This window comes from Lutra lutra, chromosome 8 (genome assembly GCF_902655055.1).
Source record: "Lutra lutra chromosome 8, mLutLut1.2, whole genome shotgun sequence".
Classification (NCBI taxonomy): domain Eukaryota; kingdom Metazoa; phylum Chordata; class Mammalia; order Carnivora; family Mustelidae; genus Lutra; species Lutra lutra.
This window is the reverse complement of record NC_062285.1, coordinates 131,201,530-131,215,049: the sequence shown is the minus strand read 5'-3', so window position 1 is coordinate 131,215,049 and position 13,520 is coordinate 131,201,530. Positions and strand designations below refer to the sequence as shown.

At 50.5% G+C, this 13,520-nt stretch overlaps 1 protein-coding gene and 1 non-coding gene across 4 annotated transcripts in view; both read left to right on the top strand.

Moving 5' to 3' along the window:
• The window catches only part of LARGE1 (LARGE xylosyl- and glucuronyltransferase 1), a 528,909-nt gene that overhangs the window by 172,901 nt on the left and 342,488 nt on the right, over positions 1 to 13,520 (top strand). The gene's annotated exons all lie outside the window — the stretch shown is intronic.
• Positions 10,874 to 11,011, top strand: LOC125108136 (small nucleolar RNA SNORA76). Its single transcript, XR_007129816.1, has one exon. It is a non-coding gene; the product is annotated as a small nucleolar RNA SNORA76 (small nucleolar RNA).

The window sequence follows — 13,520 nt, the reverse complement described above, 5'->3', positions numbered from 1 at the left end:
AATTGATGATGAATGGAGCGGGGAGGCATGGCACCAGAGGGCGGGAATGACGATGGACAGCCTGGCTCTTGGGGACAACCTGACTTTGGAGGAATGTGTTTGAAATGAAATTTCCAGATGTGGTCTGTCAGGTGGGTCCCGTGAGTGGTTTTAGTCACCTTCGCCCTTCGTGCATTAACTTCCCTTTTTCATTTGCTGAGCCAGTGAGACAAGTCAGTGCCAGCTGGTTTCCAAGCAGTGTTTTGGGGTTGTTGACAAAAGAAGGATCTGTTGCGTCCCCAACCTTCACAGCGTCCCCAACCTTCACAGCGTCCCCAACCTTCACAGCGTCCCCAACCTTCACAGCGTCCCCAACCTTCACATATAACCGGTGGTAACAGTGCTTGTGTGTGTCCCAGGGCGGAAGTAGAGGGTCCCGGAATGGATTTATTGGCCCTCAAGGGCTCGTTGGTGGTGTTTTTGGATTTCTGCAGGGTTGTACCTCGGACCCCAGGGAAGTACTGAGTAGGTTGGAGGAACTGGTTCCTGAGAAGGGCCTGGGCTTTACTGATGCCGGCAGGAAGAAAGCCTTCCTCCCGGGAACAGCCAAGAGCAAGTCTACAGAATGCTCTTCCGTTGGGAGAGAATATTGGTGACTGACTCCTCGTCAGTTGGAGGCACTAACTGGGATCTGTCGCTGCAGATCTAGAGCACGGCCCCGTCAGATGTCTCGGTGGAGTGAGGGCAGAAGTGTCGCACTGTGCGGGGGTGGGGGGGGGGGAAGAAGGAAGAAACCCACCCACATGACTCCCAAACAGAAATGTTTGGTCTGCTTGGGGAGGCGGAGTGTAATGTACGTAGCGTGAGAGGAGTACCTTGGGTGTCAGCTGGGAATCATTGGGGTACTCCTGACAGAAGGGCCAGCCCACCAGATAAGCGTGTATCTGTCTTACCATACGAGACCCTGGAGGTGGGAGGTGGTTGCTGTCAGTTCTGAGGCTCAGTGATCTCGGTTCTCTGGTTGGGCATCTCTGCGGGTCTCTGGATTGTCTCATACTGGCAAGGTGGTTGCGAGAACTCCGGGCACCAGCGAGTGCTAAAAATGATCCCCTCCCCGACAGCCCGTTTTTAAACATTTACCACACACCCCGGCCTCTATGTATTATATTTGTAGCAAGTAACATGTCGTAGAGGCTCAATATACACTTTTTGAATGAGTGCACAGGTTCCAGATAAAATATGAGACTCGGTTAAATTTACACTTCAGATAAACATCAAACAATTTTTAGTAGAAGTGCAGCTTAAGCATTGCACGGGCGCACTCCTACTAGCACATGATTAGTTCATCTGAAGTTCAAGTCTAACCGGGTGTGCTGTATTTTTATGTCCTAAATCTGGGAACTCCTGGGACATCACAGTGACTTTATGGAGATGCATTTGAAGGTTTGCCTTTTGTCTCCCAAAGCGAGGGCTATCTGTTGTGATTCTACTTAAGCATTTGGGCTGAGGTGGAGAGTGGAGTGTGGATTGTGCACGGAGTTGGAATAATTTATCTAGAGGGAAACATGAAATTGGAACTAGTAGTTAGTGATGGAGAATTAACTCAAAATTAAATTGTGGATGGCCTGTAACTCCATAGAGAGATTTCTTCCTGTTGCTTTCTGAGCAGTGGAGAGCAAGCCCGCTGCCAGCTGGGATTCACAGCATGTCAGTGTGGGTCTTTTTCTCCGTGACATCTGTCTGTGATCCCATGAGCGATTGGAGCTGTGTTGGAAAAAGTAGCCACTTCAGGCTGCCCCGTCTGATGTTGCCGGAGTTGTGGACCCGGGCGGCGGGCGGAGGGGGGTGTTCTGATATGTGATCCTTGCCACGTGTCCTGTCCTTGGACCGGGGTGCTCGGGGAAGAGAATTTCTGAACTGGGCACTTGTTCGAAGTACGATTTCCTGGGTTCCACCCAGACCCGCTGCAGCAGATGTCCCGGAGGAATGGGGCCCCCATTCTTTGCTCTTAACCAGCCTTCAAGGTGACTTTGCCGCCTGAAGTTTGGGAGCCACTGTTGTCAAGCGTGGAGGAGCTTTCCAAGAGTGTTCTCTTTGCAGTTCGGTAAAGGGGCTGTTGTGAGCCCCGCTGGGCTGGGGAGACCACTTGGAGACTGGTTAACACCCAGGTGTTACCCCAGCATTACTGACCTGCTCTTAGGAACCTTGGCTTAAAACAGCAGGATGGCAGGGGGCTGTGGTACCCCCAGGGAGCAGCGGGAGGGCTCAGTGGGCTTCGAAGAAGATGGCCCTTTGGTGGTGAAATGTCTCACATGCGCTGATGCTAAGATGTGGGAAAAGCCCGGGGAGCATGACCTGGCCAGGAAGTGACCCAGTTAACCTCCTGCAACCAACCGCTTGCTCTTGTCTGGACCTCAGTGACTGGCGGTGCCAAGGGAGGATTTCAGAGGAAATCACCTTATTTCTGATTCTCTGTTGCCCAAGCTTCTCATGCACAAGACGAAGGGTGGAAGCACAAGGACTCCAGCCAGCGAAGTGTGAGTTGGGGTCTCCTGTTTCCTGACCAGGCTGTTTCCTCTCTGTTTTGCTACCCCCGCCTCCACTTCTTTCTACACTTGCACACAAGCCCTTCTGACAGCAAGCCTTCTGAGGATGAGAGGGGACTGTCGGTGACACGGGTTCCAGAGGACAGCCTGGAGGGACCAGAGCCTTGGGGGTCCGTCAGGTTGGAGTTCAGATTTCTATACTGCATGGGGGGTGGCGGGGAGGAGCGGGGGCGGGGGGTGGAGGGCAGACGCAGTGACTCAGAAGGAGCAGTTCCTCTGCAGACTTGCTCAGTCCGGGTGAAGGGCTGCTGAACCCACAGTCAGAGGGGCTGGTGATGAAACGAACTTCTGAGAGACTGAATCCCCCTGCCCTCTTCCCCCGCGACCTCTGTGCATCTTCAGCGGCCTGTGCTCTGTACCCCTGAGGTCACCACCCCGTGTCCTTCCGTGACCTGCAGCTGCTCAGGTTGGAATTCAGGATGCCGTCTGGGCCAGAGTGTTCTCGGCATGGGTCAGAGGTCCGTGTGTGATTGGTTGGTCCTTAGAGAATTTCCCGGGGGCAGTGACAGGCCTGTGTAAGCACAGGATGGGCGGCGGCCATGGAAGACGGTGTCACGATCCATTTTACCTGGACTTTGTAGGTTATTCGTCTAGTTTCTTTGCCCCTCCCACCGCCCCCCCCCCGCTTTTTTTTTTTTTTTTTTGATCGGCTTGGTAGATTTACATGATAGTTCTTAATTTAGCATTTATATGATCAAAGCCATTGCTGCTTGTCTTAATGTGTGGTGTCTCCTGTCTCCATTGGATCTTGCTCATTCAATCTCATAAAGTAGGTATAATTCTTTTCCCCAGTTTCCCGATGAGGACCCCAGGCTTGGCGAGGTAAAGGGTACGCCCAAGGGTGCATGGAGCTGACAACTTGAATTGTTTCCAGGCAAGGGCGATTCTTCATTTCCAACCTGTCCGTCACCATGGTGGTCGGATAGTAGGAACTTTAAGCTGTCGTAGCCCAGTTCGTGGAAAGACAGGAGCCGGTTCCCTGGTTGTCTAGACCATCCTACGAGTAGATCGGGTTCATCATCACCAGCGGGTGGTGGGAGGGGTTTGTTTTTCAAGGCTGAATATCACAAAGGAAGAGTAAACAGACCCATGGGTTTACTAGTTCGTGACTTCAGGAATTTATACCTGGAGGGGAAAAAAAATCCCCTAAAACAAAACCATCACCTAGATAATGAAGGACCTATCGGATTAATACAAAGTCAGCCTGGTTTGCTGTCTCCAGCCCTGTGTGCTGGCTGGTGTGTTTAAAAATAAACCAGCGAGGGGTTACCTGGGTGGCTCCATCGTTTAAGCATCTGGGTCTTGGTTTTGGCTCAGGTCATGATCTTGGGGTCCTGGGATCAAGCCCCGTGTCCTTGGCTCCATGTTCAGCAGGGCATCTGCTTAAAGGATTCTCTCCTTCTCCCTCTGCCCCTCCCTCACGCACATGCTCGCTTGCTCTCTCAAATAAATAGATCTTTAAAAAAATAAATAAATAGAAACCACAGTAGGAATGGGCCCCAAATAGTAACGAATGTGCTTCCAACAACGGGGCGTGAGGGGTGCCCTGCGTTCATATACTGGAGGCGTGGCAGAGGTGGGGCGACTCTCTGTGAGGGGCTGTTTGGGGATACGTTTTAATGTGGTTCCAGAAGGAAGTGGACCTAGCCCTCTCCTTTCTCCTTATCTGATTCAGGGGAAGGGGGGTAGCTGAAACCTTTTTAAAAACCAAGTTCATCCATTTCTTTAATGATCATCTGAACAGCTAAACCTTCTGGGACTATTATATATAATCGTTCTCCAAGCTGTATCCGTTTTCCCTGGTCTGTAGATATATCTATCCCTCTCCTCCTTTTTAAATAAAACTGATTAATTATAAGAAAATAGATGTGAAATGAAGCTTTGAGCTTCTTAGCAAATCTGAGCCCTCAAGTGATGTGATTTTGCTCTCCAGATGAAGAGGTTCATAAAGGGGAGATTTTGAGGACAAACAAAACAAATTAGCCACAGGGATAGGCAGTTTCAGTGGCTGCAAACGAGTAGCAGTCACCGGCACTGTAGATACTAAAGATAGACCATCTGTGAGCACACCTGCCATGCAGGGCAAGATTCCTGGAAGTGGTACAGTTGGTGCCATAGGAACATAATTTAAACCTGACTTTGTTGGAGGCTGGTAAGGAATGCAGGGGCCAAGGTTACTGGCTCTTTTTCCCCCTGTTGTTGCTTCTACTTTTTTTTTTTTTTTAAGACTGAGTATGTTTGTAGCTTTTCTTACTGGCCTCAGTAGGATGTATGATACCTACAGATTGTGTGTGTGTGTGTGTGTGTGTGTGTGTGTGTGTGTGTGTGTCTCCCTCCCTCTTTCCATCCTTCTCTCCCAACTGCTGTGGCTCTAACCACTCTTGGTTCCCTCTAGTTCTCTACTTGTCCCTTTCTGTGTCTTGACCACACTTGGAGCCGAACTGAGATTTCCTGGTAATTTCCCACTGACAGTGGAGTGGAGTGTGTGGCTCATTTAGCTGTCCATTGACTAGACTGTCATTCTAAGATGCTCATAGCCACTGGACCCCTGGTCTCCGTGAACAGTCCCTGCTTGTGCTGCTCACCTCTTGAGGGCCTCTGGTCCCATGACCCATCTGATCCATATCTCCAACTGAGGAAGCATCCTTACTGGTGCAGCACCAGTCATGTCCACTGGTTGGCTTGGTGTCCAAGTTTCTTGGCTTTCCAACCAAGTTAGCATCTGCCATTTTTTTACCCCTAAGATTTTATTTTTATTTATTAGAGAGTAGGGGGAGGAGCAGAGGGAGAGGAGCAAGCAGGCAACCCGCTGAGCACAGAGCCCAATGCAGGGCTCAGTCCCACAACCCTCAGATCATGACCTGACCCCAAATCAAGAGTTACACACCTAACTACCCAAGCCCCCCTCCCAGGTGCCCCATCATCTGCCTTCTTGTTCTTCACCCCATAAGGTTATTGACTAGGGTAATGGGTATGGTTAAAACTCCCTAGAGTCAAATCGACACGTCTCCTGGGCCTGCGATTTTTGCTATAGTTCCTCCTAGCTTGCTCAATACCCAGACAGTTCATGTCCATGGTCCTCACTGGACCCGGAACTAGCCATTCTGTAGGTGTAAAAAGAGACCGTTTTAGTCTCCCATTGATGCTTTGATTTACTGTCTCTTTTCTTCTGAGAATCTTTTATTCTTTAAAATCCTAGCCTTACACTTGTTCCTGGGTATTCCTCAAAGGCTTAACACATCTTAATACAATTTGTATTGCATTACTCCATATTCTTTTTTTTTATTGTTATGGTAGCCACCATACAGTACATCATTAGTTTTTGATATTTGTTCCGTGATTCATTGTTTGTGTATAACACCCAGTGCTCTTCCATATTCTTGTAATTTTTTTTTAACTTTTTTGAATTCTTTTCAACACCTTCTGTCATGAGCTGTTGTCTCCTGCTTCTTGGGAAATTGCCCATGGTAGTTCTTTGCTCATAGAGCTACTCCAATAGACATTGATTGAATGACAACGACATTCTCCAGATAGGAAACAGGGATGGTAGTGTCAGATGCTGATGGTGAAGTGTTCCTTCTTTTTCTCACCTAGCAAGTGTTTGGCAAGAGAAGAAAGTATTCAAAGTAGTGCTGGGATTAATTCTAAGGGCAAAGTTTAATTGGTCTTGGGGTTTTCCATCATTCTGTGCCTGGACCAAAGCCATTATCTGCAATGGCAGCTTATCACTGCATTGTTTCCATGGGTGCTGCTGCCCTGACCTGCTTGCTGGGGAGGAGGAGGAAGATACACTTCAGAGAAGAAAGGTACGGTTTTGGGTCTCATGTAATCCTCCGCCGTCAAGCAGCTGTCCCGGGGTGTTACTTCCTAGAACAAAATCATGGAACTAAATGAAAACCGGGAAGGGTCTTTCGATGTTACCTTGAGCACTCCGTCCATTCGTACATACTTTCATGCATTCAGCAAATATTGACCAGGATACCACTATGTGCACGGTTTTCCACAAGGCACCACCAAAAGGCTCTTTGGAAGCAAGAAATCCAATTTGGAGAACACGCATCAATCACGGGGGGGGGCACCTGAGAGTTGTGATCCCCCAGTCGAATGGCTTGTAATGAAGGTTTTTTAAAATTGGTGCATTACAATGGAGAATGGGTAGCTTTGCACAACTCTGGTGTCTAGACAGCCCTGAATCAAGGAGAATGAGTCATGATGACAGGCAGTTACTGGTTCAACAACCAACAACAAAACCGTTATAACCCTTGAGCAGTCTTGGCATGCTCGATGCAAATGACTACTTGAGATAAAGTTAGATCTTAGGTACAAGTGTCCGTGCTCACTCTGTTTGGCCCTGCAGCCCTCTGGTGAGCTACTTCACCTTCTTATTTGTGTCCTGTTCCTCAGAGGTATAAAGATGGTAATGACTGTTACGGGTTGAATTTTGTTCCTTTCAAAATGCATCGGCTTAAGGCCTCTGTACAGTCTAAGTCCCTTAGACTGTGACTGTATTTGGAGAGGAGGTCTTTAAAAAGGTAAATGAGGTAAAATGAGAGCACCTGGGAGGCCCTAATCCAGCATTCCCGGGGCTCTTACAAGCAGAGGAGATTAGGAGGACTCAGACACACATGGAGAAGATGTCCCGCTGCAAGGCCAGGAGAGATGACCAAAAAGAAACTAACCCTGTTGACACCTAGGTCGGGACCCCAGCTTCCAGAACTATGAGGGCCTCCACTTCTGTGTTTAATTAAGCTCTCTGGTCTGGAGTGCTTTGTTACGGCAGCACGAGTAACCTTGTGCAGGGACAGTCCCCTGAAGGCAGACACTGGGAGTCAAGAAGGTGTGTCACGTCTAGCTTCGGGGTGCGGCCCATGGCAGGAATCCTGAGCGGACCAAGCGGAAGTGGTTCCAGTCGGAGTCCCCAGCCAGGTCTCCCTGTACATCTTCCCATTACCACCACCGCCACCTCAGTAGGTAGACCCAGTGCCCGGGGCACAGTCCCGATGATGACATTCTTGTTCAGAAAGAAGCTCCACCATGTGCCGGCCATTCTCTTCCATGTGTGGGGGCCTGTCACACCGCAGCGCCGGGCTCCTCCAGACCACGGTGACCTTGATGAATTCTGAGCCTTTCATCCCAGGAGATGGCCAAAGGGGTTTTTTGTGAGGGTCCCATGGGGCGGTATTGGGCCTGTGCCGTGCTCGGCCTGTTCTGGTGCCTCTGCCTCTCAACGCCTAAGGTTCAGTCCAGCGGGCGTGTGGGCGCGCACGTCCACTCGCAGGCCTCTGCCTGGTGGCTTTGTGGACCTCTCCAAAGCCAGGCACCCACCGGCTCCCTCGTTTCTGTCTCTGGCTTCCTCAGATGTGCTAACTCTTGTGGATTTTTTAGGGGGGGGTGCCCGCCCCAGGGCCAACACGGTACTACCAGAATCACAATAGTGACATCAACCACTTGGGTATGTGGGTAGCCTGTGGGAGGCAGCTCCATCTGGAAACTAAAAAGGGAAACAACAATCCTCTTCTTTTACTTCTAGATTTTTCTGTATCTTTGCAGGTAGACAGGGCCAAGAGGGGAATTTACAAATTGACACTCCCCCGTCCCCCACCAAGCAGCTTGATTTTTCTTTTCTTTTTTTCTTTTTTTTAAATTAAAAAAAAATTTTTTTTTAAAGTTCCTTTGGGAGCAAAGAGGAAGGCTGGCTGGGAAACCCGAGCAATTGGAGAAAGTGGGCAGGGGTGGGGTGGGGTGGGGTGGGGTGGGGTGGGGATGATGCATAACGTACCTGGAGTCTTCTTTTTTGGAGGATCTCGGTTGTGTGCTGCAAATGTAGCCATAAAGCCCCAAAAGAGGAGCCCTAGAACGATTTCCAGCTATTAACACCTGGAGACTTTCTAAGTTACAATGAAAAGAGCATCTCTGGCAAAGCCAAACTTGACTTGATGAATTTTGTTATACGTGGCTTTGATGCTTTGTGTACTCACCTGGGCATTTCCCGTATTCCCGTGATGGGCGCCTAGTAAACATGGTCAGGCTGGTTGTGCCAAGGGGAGGTGCAGTCCTGGGAGGTCTCCCTTTAGCATCTGGCAGGATGACAAGGAAAAAGACGCATCCTTCCCGTGGGAGGACAGTGAGAAAGGGAAACCAGGGTGGGATTTTTCCTTTTCTCCCTCCCATTTCTTTATCAGTCGTAACGTTCTTCAGCTGGAATTGGTCTCCAGGGTCAGTTCTGGATCTCCTGCGATGATAGCATTCTCACTTGAAGATGGACGTAATGATTTCTTCTTTTTCAAACTGCCTTCGACCTGCGACCACGATGTCAGCTGGTGTGGGATCTGAAAGAGTCTGTGTTGGTTGCTGCCTTAGGGCAGAAAAGGGCCAACCCATGGGTTTCTGTCCGTGTATTTTGAGGCAAAGGAGTATAAGATGGTAGGTTAGTTGTGCAAGTGATCTGAGACCCGGCTATCTGGTCTTGGTTTGCTCAATCTTTTCCTCTCTTTAAAGCGATTCAATCCATGTTTACTAGAATCTCGCCTGCCGCCTCGAGAGGAGAGTCTGTAATTACATCAAGTTATTTGTCTTATAATTAGTCTTTATGAGGCCAAGACTGACTTGCCCCAGATTGCACATTGAGTTACTGGCAGAGCTGGGTCTCGAACCTGTGGCTTCTTTCCGATTATGATGCTCTTGCCCTTAAAAAGGAGCTCCTTCTGCTTTCTAGGAACTGTTTTCTGCTCCATCCCCCCTGCACAGGCTACCCCTGGGAGAAATCCTTCCTGTTCTCTCCCAGGCTCTAATGAGAGGTAGTTTCGGGGGCGGGGGGGTTGGTCCGCTGGAGGCCTGTGCAGGGACATGGGCTGGTCCTCGTGCTCATTGTTTGTGTAATGGGAAGCAGCCCTCAGAAGAGAAGGACATGTATTTGTATGCAGCTAGTTGGAATGGCACTGGAATAAACACTGCACTCATCAAACTACACAGCCAGCAGCACAGCCAGGAAAGATGAATCGAAATGGAATGCTGATTTTTCTCACCACCATCTTTGGAAACCTCCTTCCTTGCCTCCCACCCGGTGGTGGTAACCGTTCGCGGCAGTCTAGCCTTCCAGTGCCATGCTTCGGCTTCAGAGACAGCCCCTGTGCCGATCCGTTTATTGATGAATAAGTTTATCATCTGTGGAGGGAAGTTGCTTCCCTGAGCTCCATTGCTTTCATCTGTGGACTGGGCAGACCCATGCCTTGCTCAAATTTCGATTGGCTCACTGACGGTGGGCTTGGGGGATGTGCTGGTTTATATAACAAAGCAGTACGCAGTCTAGTCCCTGGTCTGTGGTTATCTCAGTAAGTGAAAGCTGTTGTAGCTCTGTGGGATAACTCAGAGATCTGAATAATTCAGCAGATGCAGCGGAACTGGGGGGCTCGGGGACTTAGAATCTTCTCCCCGCCCTGTCTCAAAATAACTCCAGATGGTAATAGCCTGTTGGGGCAGGTTGCTTTAGTTGACACGACCTCACTCTTGTCGTCAACCAAATGGGGCGATTGGAGCACCGTGTGCTATCGAAACAGGGGCAGGGAAGAGGAGGTGGCGGGTGGGGCGCCGGATTGCAGTCAGGCCTCCATCCGTGGCTGGTGGATTTGAATTGTTGGCAACGCCAACAGCGCTCTTTCTGGAGAGTAAGCAGCGAGTTCACCATAGGAACTATAAATTGTGCTTTTACCCTTTAACTCAGGGATTCTATTCTTAGGAATGTACTGTCCCCAAATATAGATCCTAGAAGAAAAGGGGGAGCAGGGAAGAGTGGAGCCTGTCAGAGCGGTTCCCAGCCGTGCGAAAATAGCTTGGGATTGAAAACTCCGCACGTGCCCAATGTTGTGCCCGACGTTGTCCGCCCTTTGTGGGGTTTCAACGCCCCCCCCCCCCGCAGAGTGCCCCCCACGGTCCTGGAGAGGGTCAGATGCATGGAGAGCGTGCTGGGCTTTCAACTCGGGGGAGGTCCCCATGGCGAAGGTGGGGAACCGCTATTTTTTTTTTTAACGATTTTATTTATTTATTTGACAGACAGAGATCACAAGTAGGCAGAGAGGCAGGCAGAGAGAGAGAGAGGAGGAAGCAGGCTCCCTGCTAAGCAGAGAGCCCCATGTGGGGCTCGATCCCAGGACCCTGGGATCATGACCTGAGCCGAAGGCAGAGGCTGGGAAACCACTATTTTAACTGAAGCCCGGGGAGGGGTAGGGATTTTTGAAATCCGTTCCACAGTCTGCTAAGCACCCTTCTCAGGCAGGGTGGGGGGAGCCAAGGCACTGCCTTGGAACATCCGCAGGGCCTGGCCCATGGCCTCTGGGGGCTGGTGGCAGTGCCAGAGCAAACCCAGCTTGTTCAGATCCGGGGCTGCTTAGAGGCCACCTAAGCAATCCCTTTAGCAGCGAGTGACATTCGGTGAGGGGCAGAGCTGGCAGAGGCCCTGAAGAGGGGGACGTGGGCCCAGGCTGGGCTACACGCTGGGGGGTGGGGGCCAGGGCACGGAGCCTGGAAGCTAGCCAGAATTTTATATCCGAAGCCTTTCCGTGTGCAGACAGAGACTTATGGAGATGTGGGGGGCACATGGGGAGGTGGGGTGTCTCCTCTGCCTGGCATTCTCTGATGGGCACTGTGCCTTGTGACAGCGGTGCCCCGGGAATGGCCCTCAGTCACTGGAGAATCAGTGCACTGCCCCACCCCCTCCCCCAACTTAAGAGTGCGGGCCTGGGAGGGCGGTAATCGTCCTTCCTCAGATGATCATTGTGGGGGGGGATCTCAGCAAAGGAAATGTTCACAAAGCTTTTGGCCCCAAGTGAGCATTCTATACACGTTGGTTGCCTTTCCCCTTCCTGGTGGGGAGAGAGCATCCGAACGGGAGTTTTTAAGGCACAAGGCAGTCTTCCGTCCAGGATTTGGGAGGGGAAACCCTCAACTCGGTCCTGTCCGGCTGTCTGCACCCGCATGCTCCTACCTGATCGCTGCCCTCCCGGTACAGATGTGCCTTCCAGAACCTTAGAGTGGCATCTAGTGGGGGGGGGGGGGGGCGGGGGTTGGCGATAGAGTTACATATTCCAGTAGGTTATTCCTCCTTTTCATAATGTCATTACAGTCCATGATAAAAGAAATGAGTCAATAAAATGGAGAATTAGACATGTGGTAATTCCTGAGATTTAAGATCTGAAAATGTGACGATTCAGTGCTTTCGCACGGGCGATCTTATTATATCATCCCTCTGCTTAATATCCTTTAGCAGCAGCTCCACATTGAGGATATAATGGAAACTCAGTCTGGTGCACAAATCCTTTCGTGGTTTGGCCCATGGCTGCCCCCTTCCTCAGTTCCATTTTTTCCCATCACTTTTCTTTAGCATTTGTGAAGATGCCCATCACACGGCATATGTGTGTTAATTTCCCGTTGCTCCTCCAAGAAATCACCGTGAACTTTGTGGTTTCAAACAAGGCAGAGGTGTCTTCTCCTACTCCTAGAGGTCAGAAGTCCAACATGCATCCCTCTGGGCTGAAGTCAGGGTGTCACAGGGCTGGTTCCTTCGGGGGGCTCCGAGGGGACAGTCGTTGCTTTGCTTTTCTTGGCTTCCAGGGGTTGCCTGCATTCCTTGGCTTGTGACCTGTTCCTCCGTCTGCGAAGTGTGTCCCTCCGTTCTCTGCCTCCAGGTCGCACGGACTCGTCCTCTGATGCCAACAGCTCCTGCGTGTCTCTTAAAGACCTTATGATTGCGTGGGGCCCACGCAGATCATCCAGAATAATCTCCCCGTCTCCACATTCTTTAATCATACCTGCAGAATCTCTTTGGACTCATGATGTAACATTCATGGGCAGCCTCGGAATTAGCCCTGGGCATCTTCGGGCCACCATTCTTTAGCTTAACTCAGTACAGTTCCTTGGTCTCTCTGTACCCAGTGTTCTGGCTGCCTGGGACACCTTTTCCTGCTGTCTTTGTGAGGCTAATCCCCATCCCCCCTTCAGAACCCAGTTCTCAGGTCTGCTCTGGGAGCTGACCTCTGTCTCCTGCCCTCTTGATCTGGTGACGTGCCTCTCTGCTTGCCTACATCTTGAGCCCGTGCCCTTAGTAGCATCGCCACACTGTCTGATCATGTAGGTTCATTTGTCTGCCTGTCCCAGTAGTCCTTGGGAACAGGGATAGCACTGTCATCACCTTGCTCTCCGTACTGTGTGGGCCAGTAGCCTCACTTCATAGGCACAAGATGATGGATGCCCAGAAAGGGGGTCTGGGGCAGGAACCAGGCTACCCACTGTGGAGACCTCCAGAGCAGAAGCCCTCTGTCCTGATTTCCACAGTCCCGTCGGCCTGGAATGCATTTCCTCTTGGGAGCTGCAGTCCCCTGGGTTTTGGTGTGTCAAGGTCCCATGTTTTCCTATCCCTTCAGCTGTCTAATTCCCTCTTTGTTGGGCTGCAGTAGATTAGCCTCCGTAAAAGCGAATAGACAATTTCCTATTAACATTTATATTGCTTTTCTTTTCTATTTCTTGGCGAGGCTCTGAGGACTGGGATGGCTGCGGAAAATGTTCTTTCATCTAAATAATGTCCCTGTTGGGGGCTGGATTCCGGCTTTTCGCTGGGCTGTGGAGAAGAGTGGGTGGGGTGGACTCATGAGCCCAGGAAGAATTAAGGCACAGAAGCCAATCCAGAAACTGCACGTTCGAGTCTGTAAATGTATACGGAGCGCCCACTGTGTGTCTGCTCCCGCACTAGGTCTTGGTGTGAAGAATTAGTGTCTGGCGCTTATTAAATGGTTACTCTGTGCCAAGCATTGTTGCAGGTGCTTTAATTTTAATGTCCTCCTTGGTTTCTTGGAACTGAGCTTTACAGGTGAAGAAACTGAGGCACAGAGAGGTTGCCTTCCACGTTCAAGGTCATGCTGTAGTAAGTGATGTGGGCTCCAGAGC